The sequence below is a fragment of the Thermobia domestica genome, chromosome 8, assembly GCF_964235325.1.
Source record: "Thermobia domestica chromosome 8, izTheDome1.hap1.1, whole genome shotgun sequence".
Classification (NCBI taxonomy): Eukaryota; Metazoa; Arthropoda; class Insecta; order Zygentoma; family Lepismatidae; genus Thermobia; species Thermobia domestica.
This window is the reverse complement of record NC_137461.1, coordinates 13986216-14011200: the sequence shown is the minus strand read 5'-3', so window position 1 is coordinate 14011200 and position 24985 is coordinate 13986216. Positions and strand designations below refer to the sequence as shown.

The window sequence follows — 24985 nt, the reverse complement described above, 5'->3', positions numbered from 1 at the left end:
TCGACAATAATTGGAAATACTTGAAGTTGCCAAACGAACAATTTTTCAGCTTTGCTGTTCAAGAAGGGATTGTGTATGTATGGTGGATGTTCAAATAATCTGTGATCCTGAATTTCTGTTCTTTGCTCTGAAACAACATGTCAGCTCTGTGATGCTGTGATTTGAAAGTATTACGAGAAAGATTACACTCACATGATGCCTTGCTACTAATACTTGTACTGTATTGATATATCAGGTAACATGGTACATTGTATGAGGCAGATATTCTTCATTGTAAATGAGAAAAAATTCCAAAATGACCCCAATGATCAATTGAAACTCTAGAGCTATCGAGGAAAGTCTACTTGAAGATTCTTATAAACCAGAGCTCTAATCTGCTTCGTCTATTTCCTAGACATCACCATTTTCTTACACCTGTTATTGGTTTCGGAACATCGACTCTAGAACTAATACTACATCTTTTTCCATCCATGGTGACGTAACTGATTTCTGCTTGAATATAGTTGTTCTCTGGCAATCAGTGAAGTGAATTATACGTCGTTCAACGTTTCAAAAACCCATAACATTGTTCTCGTGTCCAAGGTGAAGCATAACAGACCAGAAAAAGACCTTATTATATAGGTGTTTCCAGGAAAGGGGCGTAATTTGATTGGTCAATGCGACGTCAAATCAGCGTCAGTCTATTAACTCAATTGTGATTGGCAAGCACTGATTGGTTATTTTCTATACGTTTTATTTCAATGAGGGTAACCCATGTTTGGCTGAGTTGGAGACCGGTATCCCTATTGAGATTGCAGCCTTCTTCTAGTACTGCTAATTGCTCCCTTCACTTTTCTTTCCCAGTAGACTCAACACTTTGCTATCAACGCTGTTTCAGAGGAAGAGATGATGTATCACTCAGTTATTCTATGCTCTACCAATCCTGAGTTTTCTGCTTGCTGTCGTCTGATGTAATCTGAATGTTTTTTTCGTCGAATGTCAATTGTCCGCCCAGTCAGCCCACTATAGGCTTTCCTATATTCACGTGGATACTCTCTTGGTGTCCTGAATCATCTTTTATTGGACGTATCAAGACCCTGAGTTTGGCAGGAGCTTTATGGCAGTTCCTCTTCGTTCTTCCTTTTACTTTTCTGAATCGAATGGCTTCGTGGTGGGCCTGCTTAGACTCTTTCTTCTGTCAATGTCGCTGTAGTCATTTTTTTGAAAGGTGGTCTTCGGATACTGGAGTTTAGCCTGTATGCTTTCTTCATCTGATATGCCAAAGAAGGTATGAAGATGTCAATGATTAAGATTATGAGAATATTATGATCCTAAATTTCTTCCTTTATATTCATGAAATCTGTATCTATATATGCTATTACATTTACTTATATGTTAAACTTAAGATGAAATAATAGATCATTTTATAAATTTAATGGTTATTTTATGTAATGCCAAATCAAGATTATACATTGTAAACATGTACACAATAACAATTATATTGCATTTTACAAGTGTTACAGTTGACTATCAGCCTGGAAACTACCTTCATTTATACGTTTGAAGATGAAATTGTAAAATATCTTATATGTTTAAATTTGTGAAATATTACTTTTGTATTGGTACATTCAGCCAACATTCGACAAATGACGCAGGGCAAACTGTTAACTACATTTTGGTTTAAAAGAGGAGAGCTCACCATAGAAGATGTCAATCTCGCTCATTTGGTCACACTACCAACTCTCTAAGACGCCTGGTCATTGGAAGCATCTTACTTCCTCTCTAAGACGCCTGATCATTGAGAGGCACCTTTCCTACAAGCTCTAAGACGTCTGATCATTGAGGTCCTTCTTCCCTCTCTGCGATGCACAGTCATTGAGAGGCATCAAATCACCAAATTCTCATTCCCCACTCTAAGACGCCTTGTCATTGAGAGTTACCTAACCAACACACAGTAAGATTCCTGGTCATTGGGTTTCTTTCAGTTACTAGGCTAACCATAGGATAATTAGATTACATTTACTTATTTGTAATATCTTATATTTCAAGAGAAACGTTTTGTGATAAAAGGTGATTGAAAAGTCCAAACTCTCGTACCGTATATTGCTCTACCCTGTACACAAAGAAAACATTACAGTATTTTTAATTTGATGCATATAACAAAGAGCTAGTATAGTAAACGAAAATGGTTTAAAATCGTTTTTAGAAAGAATAAGAGTGATGAAAATATTATTATCGCTCTTTTGTTTATAATTTTGTGCAGGAAAATACTATTCTTTAGTCATTGTTTCAAAACATGAAAGACTAACAATATCAATATCAATAACAATTCATACTTTTTGTTTGGAATGTTTTCGACATTATAATTGCAACTGATAATAAATATTTTATTATTTGCGTTGTAGTTAAACTATATACTTATATTCACCTAGAAACATTATTTTGTCTGGTTATTTGATGTAAGTAGCACTAATAATTCTTTTCATGAGTTATTTCTTTAGTAACACCAGTGTAACTTTTCTATCTATTTTACCAAATCAACTTGGAAGAATGATTTTTCATGAATATGAAAATAATACATTATTCAATTCTTAATATGATAATTACATAATGACATTAATCGTATTAAAACCGTAACGCTTATTTTTGATTGACACATATGTATTTATTGAAATTTTGTAGCGTAAATTAAATTAAATATTGTGCTTTATAGAGACTTTTATCAAACAAATTTTCTACATTCTTCCTGTTACTATAGATATAAGATATGATGTTTTCATACATTCACATTATACAATTTTCTTCTTTCGTTTTCTAGTGATTTAAATGTTTTCATACATTCACATTATACAATTTTCTTCTTTCGTTTTCTAGTGATTTAAATGACAGATCACATACTTACGTATGTTTATGTGATACTTGTACATCAGTTGATAATTCATTCATCCTTTGCTGGAGGTAAGTATTGTGCCTATATTACATGTTACAAAGCTGTGTTCTTCAGATGTTAGTAAGCCAAGTTACTTTTTTTTGTTTAGTTTCGCTAAGTCTTCTGAAAATGCTATAACTGTAAATGAGTTTTCTCAGGTTCTGTCTTGGAAATTACATTCATTTTGAAACTGGTTATCATTTATGAGAAAAATACTCTAATTAATATCAAAGTATATTTTTAAGGGTATGCTGAAACGAGTAGAATAACGAGGAATTATTACAAGCTGAATCCAAAGCTATTAAGTCATAGAAGTGGAAAAGAAAAAAAAATATTGAGTCAATTTTATACGATAGCTTCATTATGTACTTTGTAAACGGTATATTTTAAGGTGCTTACTATGAATTTAAAAACTAGAACTTATAACAAACAATATTATTTATCCATTATTACCTACTGGGTCCACGTGCAAATGTATGGATTAGTTGTTTTAGTTTATTAAATGCCTCATACATTAGAATTCCTGCATTATTTATTTGTTTCTTAAAACCTATAGTATTAATTTGTTTTTCATAATAATTTTACATATAGGTAATTATTGAAAGATCAAGTGAGAAATACCTGGCTACCAGCAGAAAGATATTTAATGTTTGCATTTAATTATTTCCTTGTCTTTAGTAATGCACAATTTTTGTAATATAAGGAAAATTGGTGATCTAAGCTAATCAATATAAACGTGTACTACTAATAACGTAATTATATTGCACTATCTTTTAACAGGTTTGTTTGAAGTGTATCCTAAAGTAGTGCTAAAAATGAACAAAAGAAGTTTAATATAAGAGGAACTCAGATTTGAGTATGTATCAAAATATCTAGAAATATTAGATTAGGAACAAAATATAGTAGTGTAATCTGTTTTTCAATATTTTTTTATTGTTTTGCAGATATGAATATCTTCACCGGGTTAATTTTTGGGATTGGAAAAGAGCTCAACGTAAGAGGTAAAGGGATTTTAATTAGTATATGATATTTTCTTCTTTGAGAATATTGTTACTTATCATGTCATCTTATACAACGTATAAGAAAATTATAGTATTACAATACATAAAATGATTTTAGTATTATAATACATAGGAAGCGTCGAAAGATGTTCGCTTGTGACCAAAAGTCTTCGTGGACTATTTCAAATCACAAAATCAACTTGACGTTTTTGGCCTGCTGTTACTAAGGCTCAACAGCATTTTTCTCAACATGGCAGGAACTTAACACATCATACAAACTGGAAAAGAATTTCAAGCTTCGCAGGCCTCCAATACTTTACTTTAGGACATCCTGTACAATTGAAGGAATTGATTTTAACGAAGTACAACATTGCATGATTTGTAAAATACACGAGCAGAGAAAAGACCATTGATCTAACGAAATTAAAATAGCGATTGAGTTAAATGCAAAACATTTGAATTTTACGTAGCTTTTTAATATTAAATAAATAAAAACTCTAATTAAGAAAGACAAAGGCAAATGTCAAATGATGGGAGGAGCTGCTGCTTTACGGTTTATTGCTATAAATTACGATTAATCGAATTCTTTACAGCGGTAACAGACTATTTGAGCTGAAGAAATTTGATTAACAAAATCAAAGGAAGTGGTTGTGTATTCCTGTCGTGACATCATGGAATGATGATACTCCAAATGACGATGAAATTCAAGCAACTGCTCCGATGTACATAGTTGGTTGCCGTGTACTGCTGGAATCATGGACAAGATGATATAAAAAAAGTTCGTATCCCTTATCTCGGTGTTCGGCGAGTTATTCATGTAACAATAGTTTATAATCATTCTCCTCTTTTGTCCAGCGTCTACCATTCGTATATGAAGTGGTTGAAATATATATTCATGCCAATTCTTACGATTTGTGAAGAAACATAATTACTGATTTTTATTATTGTCGGGCAAAGGTTTTGTTCGGACAAAACTTCTTTCAGTGCCAGAAGAATTTTTACACATTAAATATGTATTTTAAGAAAATGCAAATTTTTAGGAATAAATTCATAAACTCATCTTCCCAAAGTAAGTTCCACAACGCACACCCACACACACGTACATATCTATCTATCTATCTATCTATCTATCTATCTATCTATCTATCTATCTATCTATCTATCTATCTATCTATCTATCTATCTATCTATCTATCTATCTATCTATCTATCTATCTATCTATCTATCTATCTATCTATCTATATATATATATATATATATATATATATATATATATGTGTGTGTGTGTGTGTGTGTTACGGAACTTACTTTTTGGTGGTAAATTTATAAATTTAATTCTGTAAATTTGCATTTCCTTAAAATATGAAATTTTCATGACACAACAGTTTTAGAAATTCAGTTTTACAACATGTTTAAGAAAACTGTATAATTTAAAAAGAGTCACAATACCAACAACTTATTACACAATGAGTAAATAAGATAACTTATGGGTACAAATTTACCATATTATAACTTTGCTTTATATGCATTTATGATTACTGTTGTAAACCTGTAATACATATAAAAATATTCATAGACGAACTTCTTTTGAAGACGATTCTTAATATTTAACAAACACAGGTCAGATTGACAATTATAATATATTTGTCTGTTTTATTCTATACATTTTGAAGTTGTAGATATTATTTTTTTAATATTATTAATATTAATTTACCTAAATTTAATAAATTTGAATGAAGTAACACTTATTCAACCTAATTAGTTATCTATATTTAATTAATAACTAAATATTTATTTTATTCGTAAATGTTACATAAACTGATTTATCGTTTAGTCATAATCTAACGATGCATATATTTTACTGTCCAGATTACAGTTTAATAACTAACAGAAATTTCGTGATCAATGCAGACAGAAACGTCCAAGAGAAAGGTAAATCAAATTATTTCTTTCGTTTTGCACTCTCCATTGTTTATATGCATGAGTTAAAAAATATTTTGTAGGAAGGGGTCTTCGTTTATGTGTACTTTGATAACAACAATATTACTCCATGAATGGGACTTTTTTGGCAAGATTGTCGCTATTTACTTCTTATTACAAATTCATGTAATTGTTTTGTCTTTGGAAAATGATCTATAACGGTAAACTTAAAATTTGTAACAGTTTCCAATTAACACTTCAAATTTGTATACTTATTTTTATCCACACGCGATTTACAGTTAGCGATAATGTATATGAATGATAACGTACTTTATGAATTATTAAAATGTATATCAAGAAGGAAACGAATATGTGTAGTGAAACTATGTTATAAAAAAATTTGATATTGTTGTAAATTCGATTATTTTATATGTTAACATTAATTTAAACCAGTAGATTTAGAAAACAAAAGTATGAAATATAATATATATTTAAAGCGTAATTTGAAGTAATACTAATAATGCTGTGAGTTGTTGAAGCAAGCGAAAATCCATCCCACTAATTTCAGCCATAAACTACGGGAACAAGTCTCTAATCTCCGATAAAACACACTTATGTTATACAAAAATTTTAATGTGCTTAATAAATACGTAGGAAAAATATGTTATATAAAATTTGAAAGAATACGCTCACTTACTATTGTCCTATTTCAACTTCAAACAACTTGGATGATTAGAGATCCTTCGAGAAAAAATGGACTATATTCGAAAAAAAAAATATTTTGTTTTTACGAAAATCATCTTAAAGGTTTTATCTAATTTTTTCCGAAGCGGGAACTGTGTTTAATTTGTCATGATATTTGACCTCAATTGCAAAGTGACTATTATGTCGAAATCTTCATAAACAGATTCATCACATGATCATACATCAAAATGGTAACTGAACAACATTTACTTAGTTACGGGTAAGATTTACGGTCTCATTGTCTTCTGATTTTAAATTTAACTAATGGACATAATGTTGAAACCTCAAAAAATATAGTCAACATTCCATACAAATCTAATACTTTTACTGAAGTTATCTTGAATCATATTTTAAATCTGAAGAAGAGAGTGATATATATATATATATATACCACATTAGGAGCTAAAATCAACGCTAATTCTTTACCAATTTTAATTCCAAGCACTATAGATTACTTAAAAGTTTATCATAAATGTAGCAAAACCAAATATTTTTTATGTTATCGTGTAATTTTAAGAAATAATGGTGTGTGTATATGATAGGAATTTTACCACTATTTCATTCTTCACTAATTTCAACTGCACGCAGAGTAAATGATTATGAAACCTCATAGAAAATATACTACACATCTTATTGCACCAAAATCGGAATGGTTGTAATGGAAATCATCCAGGCACAAATCTTCTTAACTTCATCCAACATGGGAGTAATTCAAGATTCATTCTTGATCCAAACACTCGGAAGTGCGGAAAAAAATAAAAGGAAGAATATACATTTTAAAAAATCTAAATCAAGTTAGTTTGTAATTTTTATGAGGAAGACAAGAAGGAATTTTTGGAGACAGGGTAAGAAGGCTGATTCCTAAAGAGTTTAATTCTCTGAAGAAGGGATGATAGGGAAACCTTAAGAATTGTTCGACATATTATCCCAAGAGTGAACATTTGTTAAAGAAACTTGCCGTCAAACATATATTTGAAATTTAATGGTACGAATTCACATATACATTCTTGGCGTGAACCCCAACTTACAGCAATATTCCCAAAGCTACAAAGAAAATAAATGTTGTTTCCTCATAATACTAAAAACGCGGTTTAAACGAGAAAAATTACCTTGCACGGACATGTGCAAACTTGCAGCATGCACTTACCTCTCACATACTTTGTAAGTTGCAACCCCAAACAATATGGGTATTTCTGCAAGTATAAGAAAATTAGACGAAAAATTTCCGCAGAATATAATAAATTTTACAAAAAGTTATTGTGTTAAACACTGAGGGAAAAACGGACAGGCTGATAGACACACAAATACTGTACGAATTCGAATAGTAGAAGCTTTGCGAACGCTTGCTCAATTTAGAAACAGGAAATAGGTAACAGTAACTTTCCTTAATAAAATTACATACTAATTTTATATTCTAGATTTTTATCTGATACAACAATCGGCAGTAAAAGTATGAAGATAATTTCAGATTAAAGCAAATTTGATTTCGATAATACGAAGTTAAGGTCCTTATTAAAATGTGGATCAACTACTTTGAAACTATAAAGGTGACCAAGAAAGTTCTGTCGCATCTTCACACACCACCTTTGAACGTCACCTAATATATCACCTAATACGTATCTACAAGATCAAAAATAATCCCCATCAGCATCGACGATCTTCTGCCAAAGTTCTGGGAGACCAAGGATTCCGTGGCGTTAGAACTTGGTGGGCCGTCAAGCGAAGAAGGCATCAACTGCATTTAGCACCTCGACTATGGATTTGAACTGCCGTCTTCTATGGTGATTGTCCAAGAAATGGAACAGGTGATAATCGGACAGTATAATGGCTGAGATGTATGGCGGGTGCAATACTGTTTCCCATTTAAGGTGTAGCCACGTGTGGCATAGCGTTGTCCTGTAACAGGAGGACCCCTTTACGAGTTAGAAGTGCTGGCTCTCGAATTTTGAGTTTTTCTTGAATACTGCTCAATGGCTGGCAGTGCACAGTTGTATTAATGCTCTGACATGCTGACAGTAATCCAGCTGCACGATGCCGCGAGTAGCCCACCAAACACACAGGAGGACCTTCTTGTGGTACAGTGCTGGTTTCGGCTGTTTTGTAACCAGTGTCGTGAAAACATACCGGCATCGTGAAAACATACCGGGGGTACAAAATCATCGGATATTTCTCACTCCTGATAATATTTCACTGTGTGTACCACGTACTGTTTTAAAATATATAAGTGGAAAGTTAACTTCAATTTTATCAATCTACTGGACATTGCCAAAGGCATCAATTAAGATACTTCCGACAGTATTGTTATAACTTCTCTTTGATCTAGCTGTGGGGAATATAAAACCAGCGGTTAATTTGTATCCCCCAAGCTGTTTTAAAATATATAAGTGGCAATTAACTTCAATAGTATCAATCGACCTGACATTGCCAAAGGCATCGATTAAGATAGTTCCGACACTATTGTTATAACCTCCCTTTGATTTAGAAATGAGGTATAAAATCACCGGTGAATTTGTACCTCCATGTTGTCTTAAATTATATAAGTGGAAAATTAACTTCAATGGTATCAATGGACTGGACATTGCCAAAGGCATCGATTAAGACTGTCGATTGTTCTGACACTATTGTTTTAACGTCCCTTTGATCTAGCCTGGGAGGGGAATCACGGGTGAATTTGTACTCCGCGCTGTTTTAACATATATAAGTAGAAAATTTACTTCAATAGTATTAATCGACCAGACTGCCCAAGGCATCAACTTAAAAATAGTTTCGACACTATTGTTATAATTTCCCCTTGATCTACCTTTAGGGGTATAAAATCATCGGTGAATTTGTATCCCCATGCTGTTTTAAATTATATAAGTGGAAAACTAACTTCAATGATATCAATCGACTGTACATTGCGAAATGCATCAATTAAGATAGTTCCAACTTTATTGTTTAACTTTTATTTTTATCTACCCTGGGGAGATTGTATTCTTGTGACTTTAGTCATTTATAAAAAGTTGCTTCTCGCTACCTGTTATCGTTTTCAATTTTCAACGATCAGCTTTACCACATAGTCCGTGATTTGTATTACTTTTGGTTTAAGTAGAGAGATTAGAGTAGATATGGAAGATATTATTCAGACGCTTAATTGGTTATGGAAAACCATTTCTTGCTATCTACTACGGTTTAATTCTATGGAAATCAATGTTAAACCCGGAAGTGTTTTATTTATACCACTTTCGGTTTGAATGAAGGATTCAGTGAGAATATGGTACCAATTCTTAGAACACTAAATCTATTCCCAAACACTGCTTCCAATTTGTAAATCTGGTCCAAAATCAACTCGTTTCCTAATGATGTTTTTGGTGTCACTTTATGCGTGGGTCCTTAACGTTTTGCAGTGGAATGAAGACATTACGTGTATTCAATGAGAGTCTCGTCTGTGACGTAAGAAACGTCAATGCGGTAATTTTGGCAGACACTGTTTAGCGTGTGTAGTGTAATCGTAACTGGAGTTTATTCATTCCTCATTTGTAGTTCATGAAGATCTCGTGGAAGATAAGATATTTAGACACCGACATTACTAGGCCTGTTCAGAAAGTATCCGACCATGGTCCCGGGAAACCAATTCACTTAACTGACGTTGTCTTTGTTCTAATATCTTTGAAACTAGTTTTCTCCTTCCACGCACCGAGTTTGGTAGTCTTTCTAGTGCTGGAAACAGGCCTGGAACCTCTTATTTGGAAGTACTATAACAGCAGCCATCACCTTGCACTAGATAACCTCTCGGGCACGAAATAGTTCTTTCTGGTTCCTTTTAATTTTTGGGAGGAAACAAAAGTGTTATAATGTTATATCCAGAGATAAAGCTTGATAAAACGTCAAAAGCGTGTAGTGTGGTGAAACGGACAACCACATAAGTTACATGAATCGATTCATTATCTGGTACAGTCTTTGAGGCTTTGAAGTTCACATATCTAGTCATTTCGGACAAAAAGCATTACGTACTCGACGGGAAATGTCTGGAGAGATTTTTTCTGTACCCACTCATGTTGCACATTGCCTCGGCAATCAAATAACACATTCAACACTTGTTTGAGTTTGGTACGTAGCTGACGTTCTTTCCTGAATCCTCGCAAGCTTTGTTGGGCCTTCGTGATGTCTGATGCATCCACGGAATGGACTGTGACATCATTCTCGCGTTCCATTTCTTTACCATTTTATCTGGGCCGAAACCACAGAATAAACACCCAACATAACCTATGCTCTACATCAGAAGATGCAAATGAAAATAATGCCATCTGTAAGCTAAAGACATCATGAACATTTCGTCCATGACGTAAAAGTTGACCAACCTACGTTAGGTAGTTTTCCCAAAAACAAAGATAGCAGGATACTTTTTCGTAAGGTCTCTTATTTAATGTAAATCCACAAGAACTGTTTTACTTTTCTGAAAGGAGATACCCAATAAAATTGTGGTGACACAGGTGTTTATTTTAACGTTAAAACCTATGGAAAAGTAAAATAAATAAATGAATAAAAAAAGAAATCTCAGCAGCCACCTTCTCTTCTTCTTTCGCTGGGAGAGTAGTTACGACGCTCAGAATATCAAAAAAAGATCATAAGACCGAGGGAAAAAAGATTGTTTTCTAGATATGTTGTGTGTATTATTAATTATATATTTGTTCATATTCAGGCGTTTGGCTTTCGAAGTCTTTTGTCTCCATGTACAAAGTTATTGCGTTCAGCTCCGTAGTTTACCCAACAAAAGAAGAAAAGAACTTGAAACCAAGATCAAGGTAAATAGTTTGTATCTGGTTTTAGCATAAAGATACACATATCGCTGTTTGTAAATATTTGGGGTTGTGTGTCCATATATGTTAAGTACAGTTTACAATAGACCTTGTAAGGATGTAAAATTTATTTTTAAGAATATATGCGTCGTCGTTGTTTGTCTGTTGACCACTTAAACAGCGCAAATGAAAATGGCTTGGTGGCCATGGTAACATACTGGTGATTGTTATGATGATGAGGATTCAGAAAAAGGTTAAGTGTTTCTCCATATACTTGCTACTATTATACGTATCTTTATACAAGAATAAGTCGAAAATATTCTTTGATATTTTCAGTATATGGGCTTCGTTTCGACTTTTTACACTCTGATGTTTTTTACATTTTAAAATACGATGTTTTCTGAAACTAGATATAGATCTACGAACTTACTTTTAACACCCACATTACCAAATTTAAGAAAAAATATAACCGAATTCGTCGACATTTAAGTGTCAAACTACAGTTACAAACGAAGAGGCAGACACATTTCTTGAAGTATTGGTATCTTTTCTGTGCCTAAACAGATCGTTTTACATAACTTGCTTTACAATAAAATACATTATGTCAGTGGGCAGTCAGAGCTGGCCTTTGGATGGGGCATTTCTTTCCTTTGGCGTAGTCATTGTCAGGGTAGCAAAGGAGATAATGAAGGTCGTCACTGTAGAGATAGTAATTAGAAAGAAAAATAAGCTTTATTGTTGGACTATTTAAGGCACGCGGTAAAGCAATTGCAGGTAAACTAGCGATAACGCACGATGTGTCAGCGTTTCAAATTAATCGTCTTATTAAAGGAAGCAGTGCTGCCACACTTGGTACAATTGTACCAAATTTAGCCCTTTTTGTCATTCTTCGGTCCGTTGGTACCACGCAGGCATTGTCAGCCCCTTTTGTGAAAAAGTTGGTACAATTCTACCGAATTCAGCACCATTTAACAAATACTTGTCACATTTTCAAAAGTGTCAGTAAGACTTACCACATCTGACGTTACTCATACTGTGAACTTAAAAAATGCTCTTCAGCATTCATTTTCTGACGTTGCACTGCATAACGCTACGAACTTTGTGTAAAAAGCGAGAATGAGGTGCAATAATTTATATTTTAATATTTTATTTTAAAGTACTGTTTACACACGAATTCGGAGATGATTTATTTGTTCTTCGTTTTATATATTTATTTCGTATATGACCATAATACCGTTTGTTTTATTTCTTCATTTTGAAATACAGGCGCATTAATTTTCCTCACAATACATACTGAAGATGACAAAACTTTTCCCCTTTTAATTTTCAGTCTCTGTTATTCTTCCTACGTGCGAGAAAGTTTAATCTACTTCCACAGTTCTTCGGGATCCTCTTATTTGGATGCTTTAAAAAGTTTTCTGTAAAAGAACACTTTCTTGATTGGACTCTTGGAAGACGGGGGTTTTCTAGAACTTTACCTATTTATGAAATAATGAACTCAGCTCTTTTTGTTTCAATTTGGTACTATTTTTCAGCCCACTCCAGAGCTAGGACTGTGGCAACACTGCTAGGAAGTATATGCATTAACAGGGAAGTAGGATACATGTAGAGTGAAAGCACTTGAAGTCGAAATTGCATGCAAACATATTACGGTTTAGATTTACTTTATACGTGCAATAATATATGCCTCTCATGACGTAATATTTGAATGGGCATTAGTGCTGTATCACCGGACCAATTTGGAAATTGGAATAAAGGACGAAAATGTACAGCATTCGGTTATATTTGGTTGGATTATACTAAGTTACTTTAGATTACGTATGCTACATTAGGCGTAGAGTATTACTATACGATCCATAGTATAAGTAGTAGTGGTAGGAACGGGTTAGAAGCCTCACAGGAGTTGATTGGGTTCTGTGGTGGATACGAAATGAGCAAATTAAACACTTGCTCAAATTACTCTGTACATTTTACAATCTATGGATCCATATAGTAAAACAAGTGTATCTCTCCGCGAAATAGTCCATCTGCCTCCACATACAGTGTCACTTACATCATAAAAAAAAACAGTCACTTTCTTAACTTTTACTATTCCACATACCTGACTTTCATTCATTCTTCCCCGCAAACTTAAGTAAATTCTCCAATTAACCCGACAAATTTCCTAAAATAGGTCCGGCGGTACAGCACTTGACCCTTTGAATGTCCAAAAGCAATCCTGTCTTGATCCCACAATAAACCCAGAAACATTCCACAGCAAGTATCGTTTCGGGGACATATGGATCTCTGCTTTACATCTAGTGTCAAAAACTTGCGTCCTATGAAAATCCAGTGGCGGATCTAGAAACTAAAAGCTGGGTAGCCAGCCTGAACCAGGAGTATAATAGGTGTATCAGAGTATCTATAAATTTTGAAAAATATTTAAAAATTAGCTTAAATTATTTTTGTCACTCAAAAAGCTCGGGGGTGGAGTTCCTCCCGGCCCCGGGCTATATCTGCCACTGTGAATATATCGATATTCCTTAACTGAAGATCATTGGACATGCAGAGCATAACCCATTGAGATCCCTAATTGGAGGTCGTTGGACATCCAATTAATGTACATGTGATTATTACGAAAAAATAACCTAGTAAATTTCCATAAGAATGTTACTGGGAGTCTCATTCCCAGGACATAATCGTAAGTATAAATTTCCACAGAATCTCCACAGGTAAAAATGAACTTCGAATGGACATTCACTGCACATCCCTTAATTGGACATTTTTTCGTTTCAAGGGATGTTTCTGTGATTATCCTACAGAAAGAAAACAGAATTCGCATTTCGGATAGAATCCAGATATCGTAGAAAATCTGGATTTAGAATGTGTTGCGAATTTCGGACGAAATTCGGATATCGGGGGATATATGGATTTCGGATAAAATCCGGATGTTAGAGAAAATGCAGATTTCGGAGGAATCCGGATTAATGATAAAATTGCTATTTTATGTACATTCGATATAACTAGGCAGAAGATAGCGCAAAACACTACTTGAAGGAGTGTGGTCGCGGTGGCTAAGTTTTAGAGCGTTCACCTCTGGTGGTTGAGGTCCCTGGTTCGATACCAGCTCGCGCGAAATGAAGTTTGTGCTGGACAAACACAGTGTTTGTGGGTTTTCTCGGGGTTCTCTCATTTCCTCCCGCTGTCTTCATTCCACTATTTCATTGATTATTTCATCATCACCGTCTCCCTTAGCCTAGCCGACATAACCGCAGGACGTAAAACTCAAAGATTTCATTTCATTTTACTATTTGCAAGAACAGAGATTTCAGAACACTATTCTCACGTCTTGATCCAGTACAGGTTTACTTTAATAAAGTCATTTCGGAAATTTTTGATAATTACTTATCATATCAAAGATTATTATGTGTCTGAATTTATTCATGGATCATTCCATGGGACATTCTATTTAAAATCTAATTTTAAGGTGGGATTTTACTGTTTATGATCCACTATTTCAGGGAATTTTCTGAAATTCTTATCGGAGTGTCAACCAACTATATATCACTTGATTAGTTGTTGCTGAATTTTTCTCATATTGAGACAGTAATAGGAAATACACAAACATTTTCTCTATAGTATGACGACCTATTCGGGAGAGTAATTCTCCTGGAAGTAAGTTTTTCGCGCGCTACACTAGCTAGCTATTTTACGCGCTACCCTAGCCAGCTGTTTTAATTTGGTCACAAAATTACATCATAGGGGTCAAGGTGGAACAAAACGAGCCCTGCCGGGCTTCTAACCCATTCCTACTACTACTACTACAAGTAGTACTTAAAACTTTAATACTTAAAAAGTGATTTACTTACTTTGTGCAGATAACTACTACTATTACTACTATTACTACCACCACTACTACTACTACTACTACCACTTATTTGCACAAAGATAAGTAAATCACATTTGAGTATTATTTTCATCTTATTTTAATAAAAAAAGTGTTATGAAAATTAAAAAAAAACTTCTTTTGCCGGGTTTGAACGCTTGCCGAAAGCGATTTACAGTGCTACACCTTAGCGCTAGCATACTCAACTACCAATATCGACAGGAGCAAGCGTTTGATTTCTGCTATATGTATGCTATGTGGCAAGAAACGGATAACGCCAACCAATCAGAACCGTTTATTTGATTCCTCCTTCCAGGACTACTACTCTCCCGAGCTAGTCCTATCGTATGCCCTTTTATACCTTCTGTATGCTACGACAAATTCTTTACCAGACCGTGTTTCTCTTCATAACTCTTTCTCTGTGTTACAAATAGAGCTACCATCCGTCCGGTTTAGAACCGGACATCTCGGTTTTACTAATTGTATCATGTGTCTCGTTGATTAGTCAGACCGGACACCTTTTGTTTGGTTCTTTTATTTAAAAGAATTACGCGTATATTTTTAACTAGAAGTGTGTTCATTAGTTAATTAATTTTGTCATTAAGTCGGGAGTTTGTAGAAATATACCATAGGGGACGGAATCGAAACTTAATTAACATTGTGGATAATCCTTCCCGCAACTAGAGGGGGCTAGAGGTGGCCTGCCTCCCTAAACGTTTTGTGGAGGAGGCCTACCTCCAGACCTCAATATAAAATGCTATTATTAATGCAAAAATCATAATTTAGATATTGGAAAGAGAACTTTTAATGGCTTGTGCCCTCCTAATATATTCATGACCACCCAAAGGTCTGTGGCTGGTTTCGAGCCTGGCACAATCAAATCTACTATTTCCTCAAGAAATGCTTATATAGATAAGATTAACAGTAGGATGAAACACGTATGGAGTAATAAAAGACTACTGAACTTCTACTGTATTTCTTGGTTCTTGAATTATGATAAATTGCTAGTGTTGCCTACAAGACGAGAAGTACATTTTCAAATTAGAAACGAGGCATTTTTTCTAATCTTGCAGGCAACACTAGTCTTAGATGTCATACCATTTAATGTAATACTAGCTGAACCTGCACTCTCTACGCAGCTCATCATTCACATATGAGCATGAATCTGCTTGTCATTCCTCACAATATATGTACATGTCCCTTTACAGATAGAACTTAGGACGTCTAGATAAAAATCGACAAGGGGCATTATAAAAGGGAGATTTTTCATTATCTCGTACTGTTTGCAAGATTTGAGCCTACTTCCGGTTGGAGTATCTAATTCATGTATGATCAATGTTTTCTTTTTTTGCATGCAGTATGTAATAAACAAATACATTACACACACAATTAATTATAATATCAGTGATTTCTGGCGCTGATTAGACAAAACACTCCAAACAATAAAGTTTCATCTTAAACTGGAAAAATGGTCATCCTTCGTTTTTAATTATCATTTACCCATAAAACAAACTCCTGAGATATATACCTCTATATATAACTATGTGGTGTTGGAATGTATAAGTCCTAGGATATGATGCTTCACTTTCTTAAAATTCAACATTTCCTGTATATTCGTAAAATGTGAAAACAAGAAATAACGGCCATGTTTATCAAATATTTAATTAGAACTGGACAATCTACACAAAATTTGGAATCGACCAGTGTAAACGGCAACGTTTCTAGCACTTGTGGGTTTCGAGATCTCACTGTCGAAAGGATTGGAGACAAACATATAAACTTTTCTTGGGAGACAAACACATAAATCTAACATTTTAATATATAGATGATTTATAGTATAAAAGCTAAACGTTAATAAAATGATTGCACAATAATATATTTTTTTTGAATTTCACGTCCTGCGATTATCCCAGCTGGACTAAAGATGACAGTGATGATAAAATGGTAGAAGAGGGAGAAGAGAGGATTTGGAGAACCCAGAGAATACCCACAAACGTGCAGTGCTGCGAGATGTCAAGATTATCAAGTAACGGATTTGGACTGTTTGTAGCCCAAATACAAAAAAAATATTTTTTTGAGGGTCTATACACTTTTATTACTCATATACTGTATATCGTTATCGATTTAATGAAAACACCTGAAGTTGGAAATACCTGAGATGTTAGGGTTTTGAACTGCTATTTCGGACTGTTGGTGGTGAGTTAGGGCAACCCCACACTGGGTTGGGATCACCAGAACTACAGTGCGCAATGAACTGTGCAGACGTTGATAGCATAAAATAGACGACCTTTCTGATTACCAAGGAGATATGTTTCCTTAAGTCACTTTTGTGGGTTTACTTTACGTTTATAATATGCACTATTATTCCTCTTTTCTTTAATTCGTTTGCTAATTTCTTTATATGGGAACCATACATTTTGGTAGTTTTTATTGTAATTCCATTTACTCATGTTAATATGACTATATACAGTAACATAATTAAATTTCCGATATTCGTGATTACACAGCTCCATACAACTATTAGACTTGTGCATTAACTGAGACAGTAACATGGTCACTGACACTGCAACGCTTATTTTTTCCCGCTCGACCCTAGCCACCTGTTTTCAGTTGCTCACAAGGAAGCAGTTGAGGTTACATTTACATCGAAGTTGGACCAATCGTGTGTGACGTATTACCATGGGGGTGAAGTGGAACAAAGCGAGTCGTTCGGCGCTTCTTACACCTTTGCTCGCAGACCGTCGCTGAGCTATGTTTCTTTAAATATTGAATTACTTTCTACCAATAAAGTTGTATGTGCAAAATTTGTGCATTATATATTACGTACAAGGAAAAATAAATATTATTTTAATGAAAGGTTGTTATGAAAATTTAAAAAAATCTTTCCTTGGGCAGAGTTTGAACCCACGTCGAAACCGCTTTTCATTACTAGATTCCTCGCTTTCACGCTCCGCCACGAGGGTCAACAGCATCTTGTATTTGCTTTCTGCTATATATATACTGGATATATGGTATGTGGTGAGAAAAGATAACTCTAACCAATTAGGACGGAGCATTTAGATTCTATGGCTAGTATCGCACGTGATTAAAAATATGCTACTGCATCAGCACAAAGTAAACAAGGATCTAGCATTGTGAGATCTGGAAATAAAAGAAGTACTAAAACAAGAATTAAACAAGTATCTAACATGTTAGTTTTAGTAAAGCTATTGTTCATTGTGCAATGAATACACAACACATGAAACTTTTATTGTAATATTTTAAAATAACAATTTGTGACTTCGTAAATGAAAATCAGAAAGTAGCACATTCTTAGGAGTATATAATTAAAAGTAGCCCACAAAGTAGCGTGTCACCCAATTTGAAATTTTATTAGAAAGAACACTTAAAAAGTCCCCCAATCCGGTACTTGTAGCTCAATCTGGGAACACTGCAAACATGGTATTTATTCACGACGAACCCCATTTGGTGCGATCTATGATTGAACCAGCGACACAACATACTACGCATTTTAACTAAGCACCCGTGAGCCTTGTTCGAACATAATGAAAATTCAAATTGTAAAGATATGCAAGTCATTCCACAATATACTTCAAATACGGTTAAATGTTGTTATATCACACTCCCTGTCTAAACAAGTGACACGGAAGGATTCTGATAATTTTAAATGAAATTAAGAATAGAAATTAGGGATTACATTTGTACATAAATTTACAAAGCGAGTCGGGAGAAGGAAAGTTTTCCAAGAATCGAGACGAGCCAAGAGTTCTACAAAGTTTACGAAACGAGGGAAGAAAACTTTATTTCTACACAGCAAAAAATGAGATGTTGATACAACACAAAATGACTACACTTTCGTGTATTACTTATGTGTCAATTCAACAGTAAGCATTTTTTAAAGTTCTTCGTCCTGTTAAAGCGTTGTGCCCTTTCTTCGGGTAGGTGCTGCAATGTAGATCTATTGTCTCTATGGAAATGTGGGTGGTCTAAGGGTTGTCAGGTTTATTATTTTTTTATTCATCACATTAATATTCAACATACATCAATTGAAATAATTTCAAGAGAATAAATAAAATAAATAAATAAATAAATAACACAAGCAGTAATAGATTAATGGCTAGAAGTGAACATTGCCAGTTATTATATAAACACAAATGGTGAGAGGAAAAGAAAGTTGAGGTCTGCAGTAAAAAAAAATGAACAAATGTAATGAATGGATGAAATGTAGTGTTTTGAATGTCACATCACAAGGTTATGTTAGTTTAGAGGAATGAAGTTATCTTCTTTTCCTGGAGCGATTCAGGAACTGATGAAGTTGGAGGAGGCCCTTGTTAATAGGTATTATTGTGCATATGATGTATAGATATGAGATGAAAGTTCATGCGGTCGGTAGATTGTATAGATTTCGGGGTCCAACATTTCATTATCTAACTGTAAATGATATAATGTCATGAAGTGTTGGAGAGGGGTGTCAATGAATCTTGGCGGAGCATCGTTGTCACGGTCGTAGCGGAGTATATCAAGTATCATAGGATGGGTCTGTGCCAAATGTTTGCTGATGTAATGTATACGAAGTTTTTCCAGGTGCGTTAATAATGGCAGAAAATCGATCATCTCATAAAGTAAACCTGTTGGATGCGGTATGCTAGGCGTATAGCATGGCGTTCTAGTATAGCAATTTGTTGATAGAATTTTAGGGGTGCAGATGCCCAGGCTGTATGTCCGTAGGTTAGTGTACTCCGCATGAAAGTTTTATATGTATTGAGAACGGTATGTGCCCTTGATCCCCAGGTTATGCCACCTAATAGTTTGAGAAGATTAAGTCAATTTTGCGCTTGACCTATGAATTTGTTGAGATGTAGAGTCCTGGTAAGATGAGTGGCAAAAATGACACCGAGATACGTAATACTACTTGGAACTTGAATAGGCGTAAGATCAACCTGAATGCGAAGTAGATTCGGGTTTCGATGTACACGTGAACGAGGTCGACGTGGTAAGAAAACTATGGTTTGTTTTTTTGGAAGTGTTATATTCACCTCCAAACATGACACCATCACGCAAATGCATCAATAGCTACTTGCATGGTTTTATTAAGAAATTGTACGGTGCCTCTAGTTGTGAAAAAAAGCAGTGTCGTCAGCAAACTGAAATATTGTTGTGTTATTAGGAACAACAAGATCAGCTAGGTACAGTAAGTATAATAAAGGAGATAAAGATGAGCCGTGTGGTACACCAGATTGCAACAAGATAGGATGAGATAGCGTTCCATTGATTGAGATATAAGCTAATCGACCTATTAAGAAGGAGTGTATGAAGCGGATTTACGAAGTTGGCCGGAGGTAGTTACGAAGTTTATATAGATAGCCAGGGCGTCAAACTTTGTCAAAAGCCTTTTACAAATCAAATGTTACAAGGCAAGAAAGAAAATCTGTATTATATTGATTGTAAATAGCTGTGGTGAGACGGAATAATTGATCTTGAGTATTAAAATTTGGTGGAAATCCAGCTTGGTGTATTGGAGGAAGATTATGTGAGTGAAGATGGTCGTGCATGAGACGGACAAGGATTATTTCCAGGATTTTGCAGAGACAACTAGTGAGGTGAATGGGACGATAGGATGTGACTTCTGATGGAGGTTTCTTTGGTTTAGGAAAGAGAAGTACTTTTGAGTATTTCCAGTCGAGTGGAAAATATCCAGTTCGCAGAATAAAGGTATAGATATTGGTAAGAAAGAGTAGCAAAGAGAGAGGCGCACGTCTAATGAGTACTTAGGTAACAGAGTCAAATCCTGGTGCAGCATTGCGTTTACCTCTAAGTGTATTACTAATAGTTTCGGGGGAACCAGCATCTTTAGAGGATTATTGGGTTCTAAATCATGATTAACAGATGGGCGAGAGGAAGTAGAAGCTGAAACGGTATGTCGGTTTATAGTTGCTTGCAAGCGATTTGGTGTATGCCAACCAGGCAGAGATGTAAATATATCTTGAAAATAGGAAGCAAAAATAATAGCCTTTCCTACATCCGTAGGGACTGCTTGATGATTATGAACAATAGAGTAAGGCGTACGAGATACTCTACCAGTTAATTGATGGAACTTGTTGTCTCGTCACATTTTGTTGGTTATTTAGTCTCGTGCCTCTGAAAAGTATGAGTTTTCGAAGCGAAACGAAACACAACAATGTTCTGGTCTAGTGAGTAACACTATTTATATCACTGGAAAGGAAAAAAAAATGAAGACTCCAGCCATTTGAGATGTACTATCCCAGCATTCGTCTGATGAGTGAAAATGACGTACCATCTTTGTTGAATGATATCAGGAGAAAGCACTGTGACACTCACGCAATGGATGCCGTACCTAACCTAACCCACTCACATGAAGACACCTACCTGTTGGATCATCCTGAAAATGATAAAACAATGCTACAACTGTGCTCAGCCTGGATGTTCGAAGTGATGTTCATCTTGATGTGCACAAATTCGCACACGATGTCACGAACATGCCTTCACCCTTTGCAGAGTGTCAGTGGTAATTGCAGCAGGCCCCGCGGATATTGTATTGTAGATCAACAATTGTATGTAGAGCAAGCATTTTAAGTTGCCCGACAACAAAATCAAGTGGTGTTAAATCAGGAAACCCTGGTAGCTATGCTACCGGGCCTCGATTCCCGATCCAATGTCCATGAACTGCTGCTTCCAACCATTGTCGAACATTGATACTGAAGTGTGGTGGTGAGTCATCGGGTTGGAAGTAAACGTTCTGGCGTTTTGCGAGGGGCAAGTTGTCCAAATAAGGCTTCAATATCGCTTGTAGCAGATTTTGATAGGTTTCACGTGTCAATGTCCTCTATAAAAACACAAGACCGACCAGAACATTGTCAAGGTCCTGTGTGTCTGGGAATTGCATACCACACATTTATACCTGGCATGCTGCTAGGAAACTTCGGTAACATGAGGGTTACTCTCTCTCCAATACGTGTTGTTATGTCCGTTAATAGTTCCATTAAAATGAAATGTAGCCTTGTTAGAAAACACGATGTTAGCCGCGAGAATAGGTTGTTCATATTGTGCGCGTGTAGACCATTCACAGAATTCACGTCGTCGGTCGGCATCTTCCTCATGCAACTCCTGCACGAAATACACCTTGAGAGTATAAAAATGATGCTTGCGGAGGAGAGATATGGGCAGACATTCGACTGGTATTACTTTTCTGGGACATCTTTCGTGTCGATCTTGTTGACTGCACGTAACTTAAGTCAGAATGCCAGAGCAGTTGTGATCGTTGGTTACGACTCGCGGTCGGACAGAGCGTACTAATTTTATTCAATTGTCCTCATGTGTCATCTCGGCGACATCATTAAGCCATTAGTACCAATTTCCCTTAAATAAATTCAATTCAATTTTCTTTTGGTAACTTCCTCCATTCTGATGGTTACGCCTCATCCTTGGATAGACGTCGTGTGTGATCCTTCTTCATAACCTTGATTGTGGCCTTTCCTTCTATTCTTCTTGATAGAGTGTATATCAAACTACACACTCTTTCCTTCGTAGTTGTCCAATATAAACATGCAATGTCTCATTTTCTTTACGATTGGGTACTATAGCACTGTAGAGCCCAAACGATTGCTCCAATTTAAAAAATTCTAACCTTTTAGATTGGAAACACATACCTTCCAACAACATTGCTCTCTTATCAATTTTTTCGTATCTTCAGTAGTTGGCTAGATGGCCTATGTGCATGGCTTATGGAACGCCCTATATATATATATATATATATATATATATATATATATATATATATATATATATATATATATATATATATCACTGTGTCACTTACTCAGCATGAACCAGATAGACATTTAATAAACTATATAAAATAGGGAAGACAATGAACATCGCATCAAAATAAGAAAGTTGAGATGGATCTCTGGGAAAAATGTGTAGATTCAGAGTTAGGACTGTCCAGAATCGTCAAAAAGCAAACTTTCAACATGCGTTATTTCGAATTCGTGGAACAGTGGGTTAGCGTCTTATATCGGTCTAAAGGAAGTTATATATACACAATCCAAAAATTCATAGTTCGTGAATGTGTAATGGGTGTGCAAGGGGATTTGTACAGAGTATGATTCTAAGACATACTCTCAACAGAGATCTCATATAAGCTACAAGTTCAAAATGAGTCTAATGTATGCAAGAGGCAAGCCTTGACAACAGTCAGCATGGATTGCTAAGGGGGAAGTAGTAAGTGTTAGGAAATATCAGCACTACAATACTTCGTGTTTTTTATAACGTATGTTGTGATATTTTATTTCACACCAAACGTGAGAAAAACGTGAAATATACCGTGGCCATATAAAGTACATCCAGGACTGGATCCAGGATTTTCAGAGAGGGATGCACCAAATAACTGCCAGTACATTTGAATTAAGTTTGAATTTTTAAAATGTCTCTAGGGATCTGTAGTGTGAATGAGGAAGTGCCCTTTAAATGCTAAGTGTCTGCTCTCGGTCCTTCAATCTTCAGAAAATTGACTGAAACTATTGATTTTGCAAAACTCACTGCTAGCTTCTCACTTTAGGTAGTGTATATTTACAACGAAGGGGGGTGCACTGCACCTTTGCACCCTCCCTAAATCTGGCCCTGAGTACATCGCGGCGTGCGTTATTTCGAACACGAAGAAGCTGTGGAGTTGCCTATCCCTAACACTTCCGACTTCTCGCCAAAGTATTACGTTTCTACTTTTGTCAAGGTTTTCCTTTAGCCTGATTTGGACCCGTCTTTAATTGTGAGCTTATCTGATAATTCTGTTGAGAGCTTGTCTGGGGATTATACCTTGTAGAGAATCCCTTGCGCAGCTAATGTACTTTGATGAAATATACATTTATGAATTGTGTCTACGTTTATATGGACTGCTACTCTACAGATTTTAAACCTTTGTAAAACCAATCCTTCAATCAAAAACTTATCAAAAGATCAATGTTCTTTAAGTGAATTTGAAGTACTAATATGTCGTAAAATATCTAGAGAAGATGGTGGCTATTACTGTAAATATTTTTGGCAATCAAAGTGCTCAAATAGATTTTAAAGTTAACTGTCCATTTCTAAAAAAGAAGAATGTTCATGGTTTGTCCTAAACAGCTTAAAAGATTGAAAATTAAATGTTTTGATGTTGGCTATCCTAGAAATTATTTCAGGAAACAATCAACCAGTTTGTTTGTATTCATTGTGATATCGAATTACGTTTTTGAGCCAGGATTTAGGAGATAAATATACAGGGTTTGGACACAAAATCTAAAACGTTTGCAAAGATGTGAAAATCATACCTACTATGGTGCGGGGCCTCCTTTTGCGTTCAAGAGAGCCTGGATCCTTCGTGGAATGGACGTATACAGCTGCTGAATCGTGGTGTGTGGAATTTTGTACCATTGTTCCTCCAATGCATGCTCCAGTTCCTTAAGGGATGCTAGCGGAGGATAATGAGACCGAACATACCTTTCTAACTCAGAGCACAATGGCTCAATGATGTTCAGATCTGGTGATTGTGGGACCCAGAGAAGGTGTGATAGCTCCTGGTCATGCTCCTTAAACCATGATTTCACTGTTTTTGTAGCGTGACAGGGTGACAAATCATCTTGGTTGATGCCATCACCATCAGGGAACAATATTTGGGCCATGAGTAGAGCCTGGTCCCTTAAAATGGTCTCATACGCCTTAGCATTCATCATTCCATGCAGGAATATGATGAGACCTGCAGAAAACCACAATATC

The 24985-nt window shown here is 35.2% G+C and overlaps 1 protein-coding gene and 1 long non-coding RNA gene across 2 annotated transcripts in view; one reads left to right on the top strand and one right to left on the bottom strand.

Moving 5' to 3' along the window:
* Positions 1–2097, bottom strand: part of LOC145692694 (uncharacterized) — an 88896-nt gene extending 86799 nt beyond the window's left edge. The window contains exon 1 of the mRNA XM_081768087.1: positions 2077–2097. The gene's annotated coding sequence lies outside the window, so the exon portion shown is untranslated. The remainder of the gene's footprint in view (positions 1–2076) is intronic.
* Positions 2098–2372: 275 nt separating this feature from the next.
* The window catches only part of LOC145692693 (uncharacterized), a 32109-nt gene continuing 9496 nt past the window's right edge, over positions 2373–24985 (top strand). Inside the window, exons 1-4 of the long non-coding RNA XR_014132627.1 lie at positions 2373–2438; positions 2854–2937; positions 3853–3909; positions 5780–5842. This is a non-coding gene — a long non-coding RNA (uncharacterized LOC145692693). The remainder of the gene's footprint in view (positions 2439–2853; positions 2938–3852; positions 3910–5779; positions 5843–24985) is intronic.